Genomic DNA, 19,219 nt, shown 5'->3' on the forward strand with positions numbered 1-19,219 from the left:
TCTTTGGAGATATGTCTATTTCAGTCTTTTGCCCATTTTATTTTATTTTATTTTATTTTTTTAAAGAGAGAGAGAGAGAGAGAGAGAGAGAATTTTACTATTTATTTTTTTTAGTTCTCGGTGGACACAACATCTTTGTATGTGGTGCTGAGGATGGAACCTGGGCCACACGCATGCCAGGCGAGCACGCTACCGCTTGAGCCACATCCCCAGCCCCTCTTTGGCCCATTTTAAAAGTGGATTCACTTTTTGTTGTTGACTTGTAAGAGTTCTTTATATATTTTGGATACTAGACTTGGCTTTGACTCTTCTTCTATGTCCTGTCTGTTTAGACACGTGAGCTTCTTCTGGGCTGATTTGGACTTGCATGGTCAAGACTGACCTGGAGTTGAGCCAGGAAAAGGTATACAGAGTGTCCTCCAGCTCTCTGTCTGTGGTTATTTGGCATTTTTTTTTTAAACAAGGACTTAATTGCAATCACAACTCAAATTTGGATAATGCTCAATTTCTTCTTATTGTCTGGAGATATTGATGGGTGCCCTGAAGACATTTTTTTGAAGAGGATTGGTTCCATGCTCGGCAGGGACTTAATGACTTAAAGTTCTTGTAATCTGGGGGCCTCAAATGTAGACTTCCCACCAGAGGCAGAGAGGCCCCTGAAGTTCTGCAGGATGGTACCTTCATCTAGGGAAGGAGCATTCATCCTTACAGGTGGGAGGATAAGAGGTGGAGGAGAGCTCAAATCTAATGGCTTAAGGATTAAAGCCAAGAGGATGTTCTAGTGGTTGCTCCAGGGAGGAATTTAACTATGGCCAATGGCCCACACCCTCTGTACTTTGTAGGATGCTGAGACCACTGTAATTTCCCTGTATTCATTGCTCTGTTACCCACCCTCCATTTTTTTTCTCAGTGATCATTAGCAAGACCCTTAAAATTCTGGAGCTTGTTTAGAGGGTATCAATGAAAGGGATGGCTGCAGGGGCCAGGTCTCCAGCTACAACAGGTTGAGGGAGAACCTAATAGGACACAGATGATACAGGAGAAGATATTTTGGCTCCTTAGTACTAGTTGGTCAAAATTAGTGAGAGGAACAGCCAACCCTTAGGTATTTGGGCCAGATTCCAAGATGGTTTAGGTGGGTGGGAAAAATGGATTGAAATTAAGAAAAAAATTGTTAAAAGAAGTTCAAAGGGTGAGTAGAAGAAATAAACTCTCACACCTGAGTCCTTGAAACCCAGTTACATGCATCTAGAATGAGGAGGACAGGTTTGAAGCATTTCACACGAAGAGGACTCAGGGTTTGGGTTGTCAGCATGGTAAGGGTGTAAAAATCTGAACACAGTGGAGAGGCACATTGTTCAGGTGAAGGGGGGTCATGATCTGAGTCCTTCCTGGGATTGGGAGCCTTTCTTACATGGGGTCACACATAACTACTGTTTGGAGCCACCATGTGAGGTGGCCTATGAGACATGGGGCACTAGAGAGTTTTCAAATTAGGGTGACAACCAAAGGAAGAGCTAGGATTCATGTCACATGAGAAGTGGTTGAAGAATCACATTTTTTTTGTTTTTGTTTTTGAAAAAGGGAAGCCACAGTCAATTTGCTTCATCTACACAATAGTGTATTAATTTCCTGTTGCTGCTATAACAAATGGCCAGAAACAGCAAAACCTTACATTACAGGTTGAGCTCAGGGGAGAGTCTGTTACTCATCATTTCCAGATTCTGAGGCCTTTCTTGGGACGCATCCCTATTTCAACTGCAAAGCAGCCATCTGACCTCTGATCTGTGCTTTCAGTATCATACCTTCCTTAGTACCCTGCCTCCCTCTTTCCCTTATAAGAGGTCTTGTGATTGGATCGGGCATCCTGCAAAATCCTGGATAATCTCCCCATCTCCAGATCCTTAATCAGAGTCGCAAATCCCCTTTCTCCCCATAAGGTTATCTATTTGCTGATTTTGGGGATTAGGCTGTGGGCATCTTTCTCTGTGTGTGTGTGTGTGTGTGTGTGTGTGTGTGTGTGTGTGTGTGTTGTTATATTCTGTTTATCATAAATGGAAAAAAGCTTGGGGTTTTGTACCTCTGCAGGGCACTGGAAGGCAGAACCTGAATAACAGGTGTAAGTGACAGGGCAGGCACTTGGAACTAAGGTGGGGCAACTCTGTCTCATGGACTGGACTTTCTACAACAGACATGGGATTAGAAGGGAGGAGGTCCTGCTCTCTTGGGATCTTTCAGTAGCGGGTGACTTTTGCTTGGAATGATGGTTCAGCAGGACTGAGTGGAATGTCAAGCCAACTGGCATTGGTAGTGTCTCCAAATTTCAAGACAATTACTTTTACCGAGCCCTTCTGGGTGTGCCGTTCTAGTTATTTGGTTCATGATTAAGTAGCCCAGAGAAGGCTTGCCATATGTGGTGTGGCAAGGCACAGGCAGGGTCAGTGTGGTAGACCCTGGACATGCCCTGCTGTGACCCTCAGTGTCCACTATTGTAAGCTTGTGCCAGCATCCTGCCCAGGGCACCTGTGATACCCTGCTGAGGGCTCCTTCAGCCCAGGTGCAGATCAGGATACAGTGCCCAGAAGTTAATGCTACCACGAGCAGTCCTCAGTCAATGACAAAAGGAAATAGGTGGATAAAAAGCCAGTTTCCTGGTTCTGGTAATGGTGGGGGTGGGGGTGATGTTCCACACTACTGTCTAGAGGGTCAACCTGCTCATTAAAACACTTGCCTGGGGAAGGGTGCTGGGGTTGTGGCTCAGTGGTAGAGCACTCACCTAGCACTTGTGAGGCGCTGGGTTTGATCCTCAGCACCACATAAAAATAAATAAATAAAATAAAGGTATTGTGTCCAACTTCAACTAAAAAAATTATGTCAAAACTAAACAAAACACTTGCCTGGGATTCTTCCCCCTCCCTAACACACATTCCCATTCCCTACCGTATTTCCTAAGATCATCTTCCAAAGAGACCACCTGTGCTCAAACCATTAGCTATGAATCTGTCTTTTGAGGGACCCAGAGAGCAGAAGGTTTGGGGGAAATCAAACCTTCCATGACCAGATATCATGGGAGCGGAGTTTGCCATAGATGAGTAGCAACACCTTCCAGCACAGAGAATCTTGACACAGTAGTCCCACCTTCATCCTAAGAATTCTAAGTTAGGTGTCTGTCTTCCCTAGCCATCTGTGGGGTGTTGCTCCCAATGCTTCATCGGGCAATACCTCCCGAACAGGGAGTCACGTCTTCTTAATGGCATTTGTCTATGTCATGGGTATGGAAATTTAATGGTCACGGTTGGTTGTGGGAAAAGTATGGTGTCCTAGAATTGAATTTATTTTCTGACTCCAAGCCCCCAGCTGATGAAAGTACCAGCCACATCATTTCTTTCAGTCCAAGTTTTCCTAGCCTGTCATTTACTCGGTGCTGGTGACAGTATACTTGGGATCCACAGCTCAGTCACAGCCCATGGTAGCCCTTCCTTCTTCACTTCTGACTCCAAGGAGAGGCGAGTGAAGGTTGCTTATGTGATTGGCAGTATGGCGGAGGCTGGTGGGAGGTAGTCTCCTTTGTCGTGTTGACTTCATGGGCTGGCCATAGCTGTGGGTGCCAGGCCAGTCCTGGGCTCTTGCTCAGTGACCCAGTATCGTGATGCCCTGGACAGTTGGCTGCCTCCTTTCATTTTGGGCTCTCTCTAATGGCAGGATTTTATTCCAATTGATTCCCTTCCTCCAACCCACCTCAGCTGCCCACCGAGTCTCTGACTTGGGGATCCTGAGTCCTTTGGGCTCTTTCCCATCTTCCCTGAGAATCTGGCTGCCTGTCAGGTCTAGATGTATCCCACTAACTCATCCCTGCCCCTCACCCTCCTGGGTGTGCAAAAACTTGTGTGGTTTTCCACCTCCAAAACTTTAGCCAGAAGATTTGAAGTCCTACTTTTCTCAGATTCCTCCCCACACCCCTCATTTCAGAGGAAACTCATTTATTTCTCTTCATTCCCTCTTTCTGTCCTGGAGGTGGGGACAGTAGGTGACTTAGCTACACTTCAAATTCACATTTTTTTCCCTCTAAAATAACCTCTCCTCTCTTCCATTAGTGTGGAACTCTTTTTTTTTCTTTTTTTACTTAGCAGTGGGGGTGGGTGGGGCAAACAATTTCTGCCTGAATCCGTCGACCTTTAAATCTCACCTTCTTTATCCTCTAGTTCAGAAGCTGAGAAACGGATGCCTTTGTGGCTTGTCCCAGCAATTCACAGTCAAGAGCAAACAGTGACCTTGGTTCTCAAGACTAAGTGGAGGTCTATGTGGGGGCCAGGGAAGTGAAGGAACAGAGTCACCTCACTGGTCTGGGGTTCCAGGTTTTACCTCCACACAATCAACCTCCAGCCCTAGATGGCTTGAAACAGCAGGTAGGAACAGATGGTAATGGCTTCTCTGCATCCTGCATTCCTGGGGCAGGTCCAGCCACAGAGAGAGAGAGTGGGGTCAGAGTGGCTACCAGATGAACATAGCCATGAAAAGTCTATTCTGTTTTTCAAAAAAGGCCTGGGGACCCGACAGAGGGGAGGTGTTCCTTGGGAGCTCTCCCAGCACAGAGCTCAGCAGCCTCCGCCCTGGTGATCCAAAGCACGTTCTAAACACATTTCTCAATGACTCCTGCCTGTAGCTGTTTGGTGCATGCCAAGTGGGGGCCCAAAACAGATGGAGAGGTGGACTCTCCAGTGGGTCTGGAGCGTGGGTTTCAGAGAGTGCTAATGCTCCTCAGATCTCCTTTGCAAAGCGCCAACTGTGACAACACTGTAGCTCAGGCCAGGAAATGGAAGCAGGCTGGCCAGGTGGTGGGAGGGGCTGCTTCTTAAATAGGGAGCCTCCCCAGCTTGCACGGGACAGGTGTGGTCTGTAAATAGTTTATGCACCTGTTAGACCCAGCCGTTGTGGGAATGCTCCTGGATTTTTTTCCAAGTGGGGTCCAGGCCTTCTTTCCCAGAATAACAGTAGAAATTGTGTCTGATTTTAAGCGAACATTTATAACCTGCCAAGCACTGAGCACCAGCAGGCATTTCACCTGCCTGATCTCACTGAATCCTCATAACAACACTAGAGAGCAGACACGGTGGTGGGACCCATTTTATAGATGGAGACGCCAAGGGCAAGAGGTTAAGTCAATAGTTCAAGCTTAAACAGCTGGGCTTATAACTAGACACGCCTGGATTCAGAGCCTGTTCATCATGGGCCAAACAAGGCAACTCAATGTACCTTGGGATTGTTGTGAAGATGAAATCATGTGGACAGAAATATACCAGCCTGGGTTTTTTTTTTTCTTTAGTTTTGGTCAGGAAATGTTCAAATGTGGGTTGTGATGGTTAGTTTTATGTGTTAACTTGGCTAGAATTCAACACCCAGATCTTTGGTGAAACAGTGCTGGAGATGTTGAAGTGAAGGCATTTTTAAATAAGATTGTCAGTTAAATAAGTAGACTTTGAGTAAACCCAGGTGGTTACCTGCTGTAATGTAGGTAAGCCTCATGCAGTCGGTGGATGGCTTTAATATTAAGGCTGCCCTCCTTGAAAAAGAAGAGACTCTGCCAACAGGCCATTCTTTGGATTCCAGCTGCAACTCTGGCCTGGGTCTCTGGCCTGCCTGCCTATCTGCAGATTTTGAATATGCAAATCTCCACAATTATGTGAGCCAATTCCTTAACATAATCTCTGTGTGTGTGTGTCTTGGATGATGTATCAATCTGTATCTGTCTGTCTGCCTGTCTCTCTATCTCTTGGTTCTGTGTCTCTGAAGAGCTAATAATCTATGAATCGGAGAATGTTTTAATGAAATGTGGCTTATCCATGCAGAATAATATGCAAAGTTAAAAAGGACAACTTGGATCTATGAAGTCGAATCTATGTAATTTTTAGAGGAAAAGAAAATCAAAATACACATGCGCGTCTATGTTTGTGCATGCCTCCATTTCTGTATGACTCTAGAGAAAGAGTGGAAGGAAACACACGTGAGGAACAGGAGTAGTGGTCATGGAAGTGTCCTTATGGTAGGGACGGATATTCGTCTTTCTCTATTTCTTCACACTTTGATTTTAGCAAACATTCTTTTTGCCATTAAAAAGATAATAGATAAATAGAACATGAAAAGTTTGTTGATTTTGAATCTTGCTTCCCACCTGTGTCTGGAGGCAGCCTGGACAGCCTAGCAGAAGTTTGCCTGTGTCTGTTTGCTTTATACTGGTCTATTGAGGGGCCACCCAACCTGGAAGGAATTGACTGATGATGCCCTTAGCCTGCTGATTCCCATGGCCTTGCTTACACAGGCCTTGCTTAAACCAGTGTCCAAGGCCAAAAGTGGTTTTAAAAGAGTCTCCTACAACTCCTGGATGTGGAGTCTGTGTGAGTTTAGCGTTTCTCTGTGTGTAGCTAGGAAGCCAGAAGTTAAGCTCCCATTGCTGGAGGGTACTAAAGCTTAAGCCCTGGTCCCAAAGCACTGGGATAGGTCCACAAACAACACTGAGCCAGAGGCTGGATGCCAGGTGCTGTCCTGGGTGCTGAAAAGTCAAATATGGCCAAGTTTCCATTCACCGTGAACTTTGACTAAAGGTTTACCCAGCAGGAGACCTTCTGGAAGCTTAGAAAGATATCTGGTCAGTTGGCCTGGCCTTTGGAATGTGGCCAGTTTGGCATCAGGGAAATGTCAAGTACCTTGAACCTCCCGACTTTGATCCTTTTGCAAAGTCGGCTGCTTGCAATTGGAATCGACTGTTGGTTTAAGTGACTTCATTGAATCAATGCATTGTTTGATCCTCCTGCCAAAGACCAGTTTACCACCTTCACATCATAGACACACAGGAGATGGTCACCTGAGACTATGGAGGATGCCAAAAGGAAATGAGACATCCCAACCTCTCCCCAAGAGAGCTAACTTGGAATCCTTGGGTTCAACAAATATTCACCTAAAAATCAATTTCCTGTTGCCAATTGCAGGTGATGCCCTGCTCTGGGACTAAAATTTGAAGACAGAGATTTTAGGCATATAGAGTATCTTTATACCTACAATGAGGAAGAAAGGGTGTTTCATAGAGTGCACATTAGGACGACCTGAGGTTTACAGAAAGGAAGGTACCTGAACTTATACACCTGTATTCTCAGATACCCAATTGAAAGCACTATGGTATACCTGATCTATTGGTTATTCCCTAGGGCTGAAATATTGGGTGCAAAAGAAGGAGAGATGAGAGACGAGACTGAACTCAAGGGTTCCCAAGACGTCTCTTCTTTCATGGTCTACACTTTGTCTGTATCTCTGGGAAGAGCCGATAAAAGGGTCACAATAACAAGCTTACTGTAACTATAACCCCCATCCTGGGGAAGATTGGATGTGTCTTGCTGGATAATAGGAGAGTTGGGTGGTGGCTGGAAGTCACCAATGGCTGAGATACAGATCAAATTCTGAACCATCATCTGACCTTTGGGATGATGCACCCTGGGATTGCTTCTTCCCTGTTCCCCTAGTGTGGAGAGGGGGCTGTTGGTTAGATCCATAGCTGGGGTTTGCAGCTCATGTAGGGAAAGAGGAATTTCCCGGGCCTTAGGAGACCAGAGCATTTAGTCCTGGCTGGGACGGGGCTTTAGTCCATTTTGTGCTGCTGTAATAGAATACCACAGATGGGGTAATTTATAAAGGATAAACGTCTATAGGAATGTCTATAAAAATAGGCATTTCTGGAGGTCAAAAGTCCAAGATTGAGGAGCCAGAAGGTCAGGTGTCTGGTAAAGCTCATTCTTCACTCCCAAGATGGTGCCTTGGACATTGAGTCCTCCAGAAAATGGGAATGCTGTTCCTCACACGGCAGAAAATTAGGAGAGCGTGAGTCCCTGCTGCAAGCCCTTTTTGTAGTGACACTCATGGGGGGCAGAGACCTCATGACTAATGAGGACTCCAGTTCCCCATACTGCACTGGCAGGATTAAGGCTCAGCATGAACTTTTGAAGGGACCCTAATATTCAAACCATGCATGGCAGACAGTACTGCTGTTAGGTAGGAGTTCAGGGACGGCAAGATGGTGGAGTCAGGGCACATGAAAAATTTGCTGAAGGACAAGACAGGGGGAGAGTCGTCAGGACCCTGTTTACCGTAAGTCTCATTACCAGACAACTGAGGACTTACACCCTTGATAACTCCCACCACAGGACTGGAATTCTAAAGTAACCAATGGGGGTAAAGTGGACAGTGTTCTAATCAGGTATCATGAGGTGACCAATGGGAGCAAATGGGGTAAGGTCTGCCATCAGCTCCATATAGAAGGAGAATGATGCCTCACAGCTCAGCATAGAAAACACAAGTTTCCAGACCTTGAGCCTCTCTCTCTCTCTCCCTCTCTCTCTCTCTCTCCCTCTGCCACCTTACATTACAGAGTTCTACTTTCACCTTCAACTTCAATAAATCTGCTACTTCTGTGTGTCTTGCTCAGTTCATTGTTCGGGATAACAAGGACCTGGACCCCAACTGAACACCCCAGCAATAATGCTACTTGGTTGAATGCTGACTTCCCACTTCCCCTATCTCTGTGCTCATCTTGAACCATGAGGGGGGGAATCCAGATAACTTTCATGTTCTCCCTCCTGTTTTGACTGTTCACCATCATCTAACCTCAGACATTAAGGTCCAGTAAAACAAAAACAAAGCAGATCTTTATGTCCAGAGGACATTAGTATTTCTAAAACTTTTTACATTACAAAAGTAATGCCTGCTCAGGATACCTATTCAACCGACACACAAGGGTTCAGAATAAAAAGTAAAGTCCCTTATCCTGCAATCCCATTTCCCAGTGTAGACAACTGTGACAGGGTGGAGGTCTGCCCTCAACTTTGCCTGTAATATCTCTGTTTTTAAAATTGTGAGCTTTACCAGTGAATTTCAAAATTCAAATACCAGAAGATTAGATTGACTCTGAATTGGACTTAGAAGCCACCGACTGGTCCCTCCAGTTGTCTGCAGATGCAGCTAATTGAGGCAGAACCCAGAGCCTGGGGGCATTGTTAGGAGTAAGACTAATGGTAGGAAATCTCTACCTCCACTTGTGACAAAGCTCCAAGCCAGTCTGGAGGATCAGGAAGTGCCCACCACATTTTCTTTCACAAAGGCATTGATTGTTATACTCCATTAGGTTGGAAATTGCATTTACATCTTAATTCCTTAAGCTTCAAATCTTTTTATTCTGCCCTCAGGCTCTCTGCACAGTTTGCTAAAGAAGTGCTGTCAATTCACTTCATTTTATCTGCATATGACTGATGACTGGTTCACTTAGTTTTTTTCCAGTTGGAGGTGGAGTGTGTAATTGACTGAGGTAGGCTGGTGTGAAAGGCCAGCTACTACATTAGGCATCCAAGATGGCACCCATGAGCTACACCCATGGAATCTAAGTGGCTTTCATGCTAGGTGGACCCTTTACCCTGGATAACAAGAACAAAGCCTGTTCTTCACAGAGACCTCTGTGCCTGAATGGAAGATGCTTTTTTGAGGAGGGGAGTTTTAAAACTCCAATTGTCTGGGATTAGTTCTTCTCCAGATCCCTCTTGGGATCTCCTGACGGGAGACTGGGAGGGGCAAGGATGCTTTGGACAGGTCAGGGCTGAGCCCACGGTGGGGCCTGTCCACACCCAGCAGCTAGTAGGCTCTCTGTGGCTAGATGGCTAACTTGTCACTGGTTCAGTGGATTCCTGTGCTTTCTAGTCGCTTTGACAAAGTATCAAGCCAGCTCTTAGGACAAGGGGAGGAAGTGAGTTTTACATTTGTGAAGGGGCTATTTGCAAGTGGGGGTGGGGCTAAGGTTTAGGAATATGAATTGACTTTGGGATCATTTCAGAGGTGCTTTTCTTTTCCTGTGGGGACACTTTTAACTCTGAGGGAGGCACATCCTGGAGCCAAATGTCAGTTTCTCGTATCCATGACACATCCTGTTTAAGCATCTCTGCCTTGGGATAAGGATGAGTTCCTGTTCCTGTTAAGAGAACGTGTAGGTGGGGAGCAGATCATGTGAGTCACCCGTTAAGAGTCCTGGGGATTTGCTGTTTGGGGAACTCCTCCAGTTTTATCTTTTATGTTGTTTGTCCTTGGAGAGTCAGAGTGACCTCCTGGCCTAGTGATGCACCTGGTTTTGAAACTGGTAAGATGATTTGAGTGGAACAGGCAAAGCATGTTAGCAAGCTTTTAACAGATATCAAGCTGTGAGTGAAGTATCCTTTTCAGAGGCCACTGACTGCCTCAGTCTGTGCACCCCAAAGCCAACCGTGCTGGCTTGCTGAGGCCTCAGCTCCACGTGAGTCATGGCTCCAGGTCTGGCAGGACCCATGCAGCTCTTTTTACAAAATAAATAGAAACATACTATACATATTATTCTCTGTGTCTTGCTTCCTCCACAACTCGATATTTTGAACAGGCTTTGCAGGTCATTTCATACACATCTACTTCTTTCTTTGTAATAGCAGTGTATTACAGAAATAGAATATGAGGTTTGTTTTTCTATTATAAGCAATAGTATGATAAATGTCCTTGCTCATACATAGTTTTTAAAATATCTAAATTTTTTTAGATAAATATGACAGTAGAGTATTATTGACATACTAACATGGAGTTATCTTATTCTAATTAGGACTGTATTCTTATGGTTATACATGACGTGGAGATTCACTGTGCTGTATTCATATACGTACATAGGAAAAGTCATGTCATCATACAGCTTTTGGCTGGTCCTTTTTTTTTTTTCCCCCAGTTGGCATAGATTCCCAGAAGCAGCATTGCACTTGGGTCAGAGGAACCCCACACCTTTAACTTTAATAAATCCTGCTAGCTTACTTTCTAAAATGGTTGAAATGATCCTCAGTTCCACCAGCAGGGGCTGTGAGTGCCCGCTTCTGCATACCCTTGCCAGCTCTAGATGTCACATCAATCATTTTCAGTTTCAAGTTTCACAGTTTTGTTTTTATTTGCATTTTTTCTGAAAGCCCATGAGGTCTTGCCTTCGTGCTAAGCTGTACTCATCTTTGTGGATGAATTGAGTTGGATTGCATGTGAAAATAGAAGAAGTTATTGATTCTCCAGAAGGTAAGGAAGCTTGGAGAAGATGACGTGTGTCTTCTAGATCATTTTCCAGGCCACATGGGGCTGCTGAGAGTATCTGGTGCTTCCTCTTGTTCACAGATGAAAGCATGGGATTATGGTATCCACGGAGGCAGCTTAGCAAAATAGAACTGGTGTCGTCTTCCTCACGGTCAGAGTTGAGCATAAATGGATGAGCTTTTCCAGAAAGTAGTGAGTTCTTCATTCCTGGAAGGAATTAAGCAGATATCAAAAGGCCATCTTCTATTTATTCATTGAGAAGACAAAATGCTAAGAGGGCGTGAGAGCCAATTGGGGGTAAAGAGAGGAGGTCCCAGGAGATGGTCTTGGAAAGCATGTTTTCTTCACAGTTTTGGGGGTTTGCCAAGGCTGGTGTCCAGTAAACTATCCCTGCTGAGAGGCCAATGGTGGAGCAGAACCTCATGATTGAGGATGCTTTGAAAATCTACCTTGTTGAATTACGAAGTTGGCTTAGCGTCTGAGCTTACCCAGGGGGAGAACGATCAGTTGTCCATTTGAACAGAAATGAGGGGTATCCTGGGAGAGGGGCTTTCAGTGCTAACACCAGCAAGGCCTCGGGGTAATAGGTATGAGTTGATCACCCTACTTGAGTCTGACCCTAAAGGGGGAAGCTTCTTTGAAGCAGTGTAAAATCCTAGGCATGGTTCCCAGGCTAGCCCACACAAAGGGAAAGACGTAGGCTGCACTTTAGTCAAACCATGATGTTGATGGATCCAGCAGGCACTAAGATGTGTGGCAGTGACTTCTGTGTGGCCCAAACCTTTTATAAATTTCATAACAGAGGCCATGAGGGTTTCCTCATGTAGAAGATTTGTGGCATGAATTTTCCTCTAGAATCAGTGTTGGGCTGAATGGTACCCTCCTCCAAAGAAATGTCCTTGTCCTTATCCTTATTCTCTGAACCTGTGAATATTACCATATAGGGCAAAAGATGTGATAACTTGTTAGGAATCTTCGAAGGAGGCATTTATTCTAGGCTATCCAGAGGACTGTAAAGGGACACAGAGGGAGGTTTTTTACAGACACGAGGAGACGATGTGGAGATAGAGACAGAGATGGAAATGATGTGGCCACACTCCCAGGAATGCTGCGGCAGCCACCAGAGGCTAGAAGCATCAAGGAATGGATTGTCCTCCAGAGGTCCCCGGGGTAGTGTGACCCTGCTGACACCTTGATTTCACTTTTCTGGCCTCTAGACCTGTAAAGAATGCATTTCTCTTGTATGAAGCCACTAAGCCTTTGGTAACTTGTTACAGCAACTACAGGATTACTAATGTAGCACCCCGAATTGAGCTTTCCAGGCACTGGACAAGCAAACCCAAGCCTGGGGCCCCATCTGGTCAGCCATGTCCCTATATGGGACAAGATGCTACCTGGATGGAGTCTCTGTCCTGGACAAGGGGCTGTGGGGAGTTCCGCTCTCTCCCAGCAGAGCCCAGCACCCACTCACAGGTGACTTACATGTGGGAACTGTGGCTGTGTCTCTCCCCCAGGTTAAGTATTGGGCATCTCCAGGCAGCTGGTGCGTGGGGGCGAGGGGAAAACACACAGAGCTCGGGCAATGTGGTGGACACAGAAACTGGGAGCAGACGAAGGTGACAGGAACGGGTTGGTGACAGAATTGGTGTTAATTCATTCAAACACCTTCTCACATTGGCTGGGCGAAGTGTTTTCGCATCCCATTCCTGCCTGGTCCTGGCAAGAGCTCTGGGAGGCAGACAGGGTGGGGCGGGGTGTGTTGGAACACAGGCTTCAAGGACAGAGAGTGCTGGGGTGTCTGGACCCCTCAGCTGCTGTGTGGAGGTGGCGGGGTCTGCTGCTTCCTGTCCACTGCTGGTTCCTCAGCTTTGAGGGGGCTGAGAGGGCCCAGGCAGGTCCCATCAGGTGGCTCACCTGTTGGACTCCCAGGGGCAGCTCCTGCCATACCCCCTGCTTTTGTGAAGGTTTGCAGAGACACTGAGCATGCAGATTTTATTAGGAAGTGTTTTGGGGACCAATGGCTGTGGAAGGGAAGGGAGGGAAGTGGGAGTGGGCAGAGGGAGAAGTCTGAGTTCCGGTGCCATCTTCAGAGATGCCTCGGGCAACCCCACAGGAGGGCTCAGAGCCAGGCTGGCCCCTGATGGATGTCTCAAGTTGGAGCAAGAAGGCTAGGTCTTTTTATCTCTATGGTAATGATCTTTAGATGTGGGTTGCCCCAGAAAAGAGTCATGATCTTGGGTGAGGGACCCTCTTTAGCTAAGCACTCTTGGAAGAGGGATGGACAGGCGAGGGCCTTCGACCTGGAACACTTCTGGTAGCTGGGGAGGTAGCCCTCATTTCTAAAGGGCCCTAGTGATGTAGTGCAGCATCCTGCACAGGGTAAGGGAGAAGGTTGGGGTGGGGAGTGGGAGTGAGGATTTTCTTGAGACTGTTCTTGGAGTATTGACGGGTCTAGAGGGGCTCAGAGAGTGATCTTTCCCAGTACCCTATTGTGAAGAAGGTACTTTAGATTGTAAGGAAACTACAGGTAGCCACATGGAAAGATGGTGAGCATTCCCACAGCACGGCCATTTCAAATAGGTAAGACTTGTTGGTGACATTTCTAGGAGGAAACCATCTGCATTCGTCAGTGTTTCATTGCTACGACCAAAATACCTGTCATAAGCAACTCAAAGGAGGAAGGCTGCATTCTGGCTCACAGTTTTAGAGGGTTCAGCTCATGGTCTGCTGGCTCTAAGGCAGAAACATGGTACTGGAAGGGTATAGCAGAGGAAAGCTATTCAGCTCATGGCAGCCTTAAAGGAGAGGAGGGGGGAAGAGTGAGGGGCAAGAAAGACCCCTGCACAGCATACCCCAGTGATCCCAGTGACTTCCTCCAACCAAGCCCCATGATCTACAGTTTTCATCACTTCCCAGCAGGTCATTCAATTACCAGTGGATTAATCTGCTGATGAGTTCAGAGTCATCATGATCCAATCCCTTTCCACCTCTGAATATGTCACACTTACAAGCCTTCAACACACAAACATTGGGGAGGTATTCTAGGTCCAAACCATAACACCGTCTTAGCGTTGTCCGTTTCTTGTCCAAATCACAAACTATTCCTAGGTTTGGGGCAATGTCCGCAGCCCTGATCAGTCATCTGCCCATAGTTTAGAACTCAGCAGCTTCAGGAAACCGGACTTGGAGAGACATTGGCAAAGTGGCTCATGCATCTCTCTTGCTACATGGATGGTTCATGGGCTTTGAGGCCATAGGCCCAATTTCAAGTCCTGACTCTGCTTCTTGCTACCTGTTACTTGATTTCTCTGAACCTCAGTTTCCTCCCCTATGAAATGGAGAAAAACAATTCTTACTTATGAGGCTTTTGGGAGACTTCAGTCAGATGATGTATCTAATGTACCTGCCCTGGGATTGGGGGCTCAGGGCATGTTAGTTTTCTTTCTGATATTGTATCTCAAAACAACTGTAGTTAATTGGAAGAAATATATATGTGTATGGACAGACACACAGGCGCACACACACACACACAGTTACTGTCTGCTGGCAGTCACTGTATTCCCTGCCCTACACTAAGAACCCCTGGAGAGTAGAGACAAAAGAAAATACTGAGTTTGTCCTCAAAGAGTTTTTAGTACAGTGAAAGTCAAAAAATGCCCTTGTGAAGTCATGACAGTAATAATGTCACACTTAGGGTTTAATTTAATCTTAAAAACAGAAAGCATTTTCAAGCTCCTTTACAGAAAGGAAAATTGAAACTCAGAGAAAGAAAAGAACATGCCTGAGGTCACAGGGCAGATGTGTTAGCGTTGGGACAGGAATTGGGTGTGAGTTAGGTCTCTGTGGCTCCAACCCCAGGAACTTCTCAGAGGCACCTGGATGCTGAGGCTCTGGGCTTGTCTGTTCCACCCAGTTTTCCTGAAGAACACAGCTGTCACTGCTGAGCAAGGGTCTAAATTGCAGTGGAGCTGGGTGGAATGATGAGGGGCAGCTGGCTGGAGGAGGAGCAATCTGGGCTGGAGCTAAGCACTCTTGGAAGAGGGATGGAATGACCTATAGGAGGCTGCAGGGACCACAGATCCCCAGGAGCTGGGCATCTGCTTCCTGTCAGACTGCATGTCCTTGTCTGCCTCTGAGCCTGGGTCTTTTCATTCTAAGTCCTTCCAGTTTCACTCTACTGGGGTTCTGGGATTCAGCAGCAACATTGATCTAAACGGAGAGGCTAAATCACGGCATGCAGCAAATTTGGCTAATTCTTCTTGGCCAATGTGTTGGGACTCGGGTTTGGAGGAGGGCAGTGTGAGAAATTTTAAATTTCCTCTTATAATTGTACAATTCAACGACACAAATTACCCTGACAAAGTTATGCAACCACCACCACCACTATTTCCAAAATTTTATTATGCCAGACAGATTCTGTACTTATTAAACAGTAACTCCCAATTCCCTCCCCTCCCCAGCACCTGGCAACCGCTAATCTATCTGCTGTTTCTGTGAACTTGTGTGTTCTAGATAATTTGTACAAGCAGAATCATACAATATTTTTCTTTTTCTCTCTGGCATATTTAATATAGCATCATGTTTTTGAGCTTTGCCCATGTTGTGACTCGCATCAGAACTTTTAAATAAGGTGAATGATATTCCTCTGTGTGTGAACACCACATTTTGTTTATGCATTCATTTGTTGACGAGCAAATTGGTCATTTCTACCTTTGGGTTTGGTGAATAGTGCTGCTATGAACATCAATGTACAAGTGTGTATTTAAGTCCCTGTTTTCAATTTTTTTTGGAGTATGTGCTTAGGAGTGGAGTTGATAGTTCTTGTGATAATACTGTTCAGCTTTATGAGAATAGCCAAATTGTTTTCCATAGCAATAGAGTCATTCATTTTACATTCCCACCGCACACCGGCCATGTATGAAAGTTCCATTTTTTCCACATATTGTTGACACCTAGTATTCTCTCCTTTCTCTTAAAATCACTAAACCACAGACATCCTACTAGTTGTGAAGTGGCTCCTCATTGTGGTCTGGATTTGAGATCTCCTTATAATGAACGATGAGGAACACCTTACCATGTGCTCCTTGGTCATTTGTACATTTTTCTTTGGAGAAATGTCTGTTTAAGTCACTTGACCATTTTTAAATTGGATCCTTTGTTTCATCGTTGTTGTTGAGATATAGATATCCTTTGTTATATACAAGTTTTAAAAATAACCATACAGTCTTATCAGATATAGGTTTGGCAAAGATTTTCTCCAATTCAATTGGTTGTCTTTCTGCCTTCTTGATGGACTTTCGATGCACAAAATTTAAATTCTGAAGAAGTCCAACTTGCCCATTTTATTTTTTTTCTTATTCAGGCTTTGGCATCATATCTAAAAATCGTTCTGCCAAATCCCAGGTCATGGAGTTTTTACTTCTATGTTTTCTCCTAAGTTTTAGCTCTTAAGCTGACATCTTTGATACTTTTTCAGGTAATTTTTGTATATGCTGTGAGGCAGGGTAAATTACTTTTAAAAACATTTTTACTGCCATACTATTTTTTCAATAAAAAGAAAACTCAGTATTTGAAATTTAAAAAACAAACAAGCAGAGGTTGCTAAGATGAAGCAGATAGATAGAACCAGTGCTTAGACAGTCAGAATGCAGAATTAGGTTTTCAGTGCCTGGAATAAGAGATTTTTAAAGTGTGTATGTGTGTGTTTTCCCATACTGACCAGGATGTAGGATGGGATGCTTGAACTCTGGAGACTCTTTAAATCAGTACTTCCCAAATTTTGACATGCAAAGTAATTCTCTGGGGGAATCTTGTTAATCTGATTGGTAGATTTGGGGAAGGGTCTCTGAGATTCAGGTTTAATCTTTTTTAAAAAAATTTATTTTATTTTGGCAAGAACACTTAGCATGAAATTTACCCTGTTAATGAAAGTTTTTACATGTATAGCAGGGTCTTGTTGACTACGGGTACAATGTTGTACAGCAGATCTCTAGAATTGACTCACGGTGCTTAACCAAAACTTTATGCTCTTTGATTAACTCATTTGTCCCTCCTCCTAGGCTCTGGCAACCACCATTCCACTCTTATTCTATGAACGTGACTATTTGAGATACCTTGAATCATGCAGTAATTGTCTTTATGTGACTGGCTTATTTCCCTTAGCACAGTGATCTCCAGGTTGGTCCATGGTATCACCTCACACCTGTCAGGATGGCTGAAAAAAACAAGAGACAAGTGTTGGTGAAAATGTGGAGAAATTAGAGCCCTTGCATCTTCTTGGTGGAAATGCGAAATGGTCCATCTGCTGTGGAAACCAGTATGGAGATTCCTTGAACATTAAAGGTAGGACTATCATGTGATCCAACAGCCCTACTACTGGGTCTTTACCAAAAAAGTTGAAATTGGGGTCTCAAAAACATATTAGCATTCCCAGCTCACTGCAGCACCGCTCCCACTGCCAACGTGTGGATAGAGTAGGATGAATGCTCTCTTCTCTGTCAAAGTTAAGCCTGTAGTCTGAGTTTCCTAATATGTAACAAAAATGTGTTTGCTGACACCTAAACCATGTGGTTGAAATGCAGCCATTTTTAGCCCCCAATCTATCTTCCTTTATCCTCAGTCTTCCAATCATAGTTCCTATAGTGTAGTAGGTGATCCAATCATAACTATAGGCCTTCCCTTTGCCTGCCCCAGTTTTAAATTAGTCAATTGCATAGACTGTAACCCCAAACTCTCAGAGCAAGGGGCCGTGCTGCCTTAGGGATACAAACCTAAAAGACTTCCTGCCCAGTGTGCTTGCCTGCCAGATTTTTTTTGGTAGCACACCCTTCTGTAGAAGTAAAATTTGCCTTCTGAAACTGTGGAATATATACACAATGGAATATTACTCAGCCTTCAAGAAGAATGAAATTATGGCATTTGCTGGTAAAAGGATGGATCTGCAGAATATTATGCTAAGTGACATAAGCCAATCCCAAAGAACCAAAGGCTGAATGTTTTCTCTGATCTGTGGATGCTAATTCACAAAAGAGGTGGGGAGAATAGTGATATTTTGGACCAAACAGAGGAAAATGAAGGTCAAGGAGGAGTCATGGGGGTAGGAATAATAGTAGAATGAATTGGACATTATTACTCTCTGTGTATATATGATTACAGGACCTGTGTATCTCTATGTCATGTACAACCAGAAGAATAAGAAGTTATACTCTATTTAAGTATGATGTGTCAGAATGCATTCTACTGTCATGTGTAACTAATTAGAACAAATAAAAAAATGTGCCTTCCTAGTAACTTTTGAGTATGTGTCTGATTTCTTGCAGCACCTCAATATTTCCAACAATAGTTTAACGAAATGTGGCATATAAATACAATAGTATAATATTCAACCTTGCAAAGGAGACATCATCTGCAATATGCAAAATTCTGCATTTCTAACATGCTCACCGTAGATGCAGCGGGTCCAAGGCACTCCCAAGCGTGGCAGGGTTGGCTGTGATCTCCCTGGCCTGGCTTGTGGGCCCCACATTCTGCTTCCCTTCTGCCCTTTTTGCCCTAGGGGATTAAGGGTCGGGACTGGGCCCATTTGTGAGGGAAGCAGAGAGGGATCTGCTCTAGCTAGAGGTTGTGATTGAAGTCCCCCTACCTTAGAGCCTAGGGCATTGGCTCGGTAGAACTGTGAACCGGTGACAGAGACACCCAGGGTACAGCACATGTGTGGCTGAGACTGTGAGATGCTCCTGCATCTCACACCAATCCTCGGCTCAGAGTCCATCTGACACTCTGTTCTGGCCCTCCAGGGATAGAAGGAGCAGATCTAGTCTGAGATTTGGTGGGAATAAATTGTGAAAGTTCACAGAGGGCCCCCCAGTGGTCAAACCTACAACTGGCTACCTAGTTCATTGGACTGAGTGCAAACTGAAAACTAGAGCTAAGAATTTCAAACTGGAAACAGCAGAGTTTCAACTACATGCAGGCCCTTCTAGCTGCAGGGTCCCTGGGCAGCCGCACAGGCCCCAGGCCCATGAAGCTCATTCTTTCAGACCTATAATGAGAGAATGGATGGTTTTGTGAGGCAGGGACCTCCTGGGCTGTGGAGTGACAA

Source organism: Ictidomys tridecemlineatus, chromosome 3, assembly GCF_052094955.1.
Source record: "Ictidomys tridecemlineatus isolate mIctTri1 chromosome 3, mIctTri1.hap1, whole genome shotgun sequence".
NCBI classification, from domain to species: Eukaryota; Metazoa; Chordata; class Mammalia; order Rodentia; family Sciuridae; genus Ictidomys; species Ictidomys tridecemlineatus.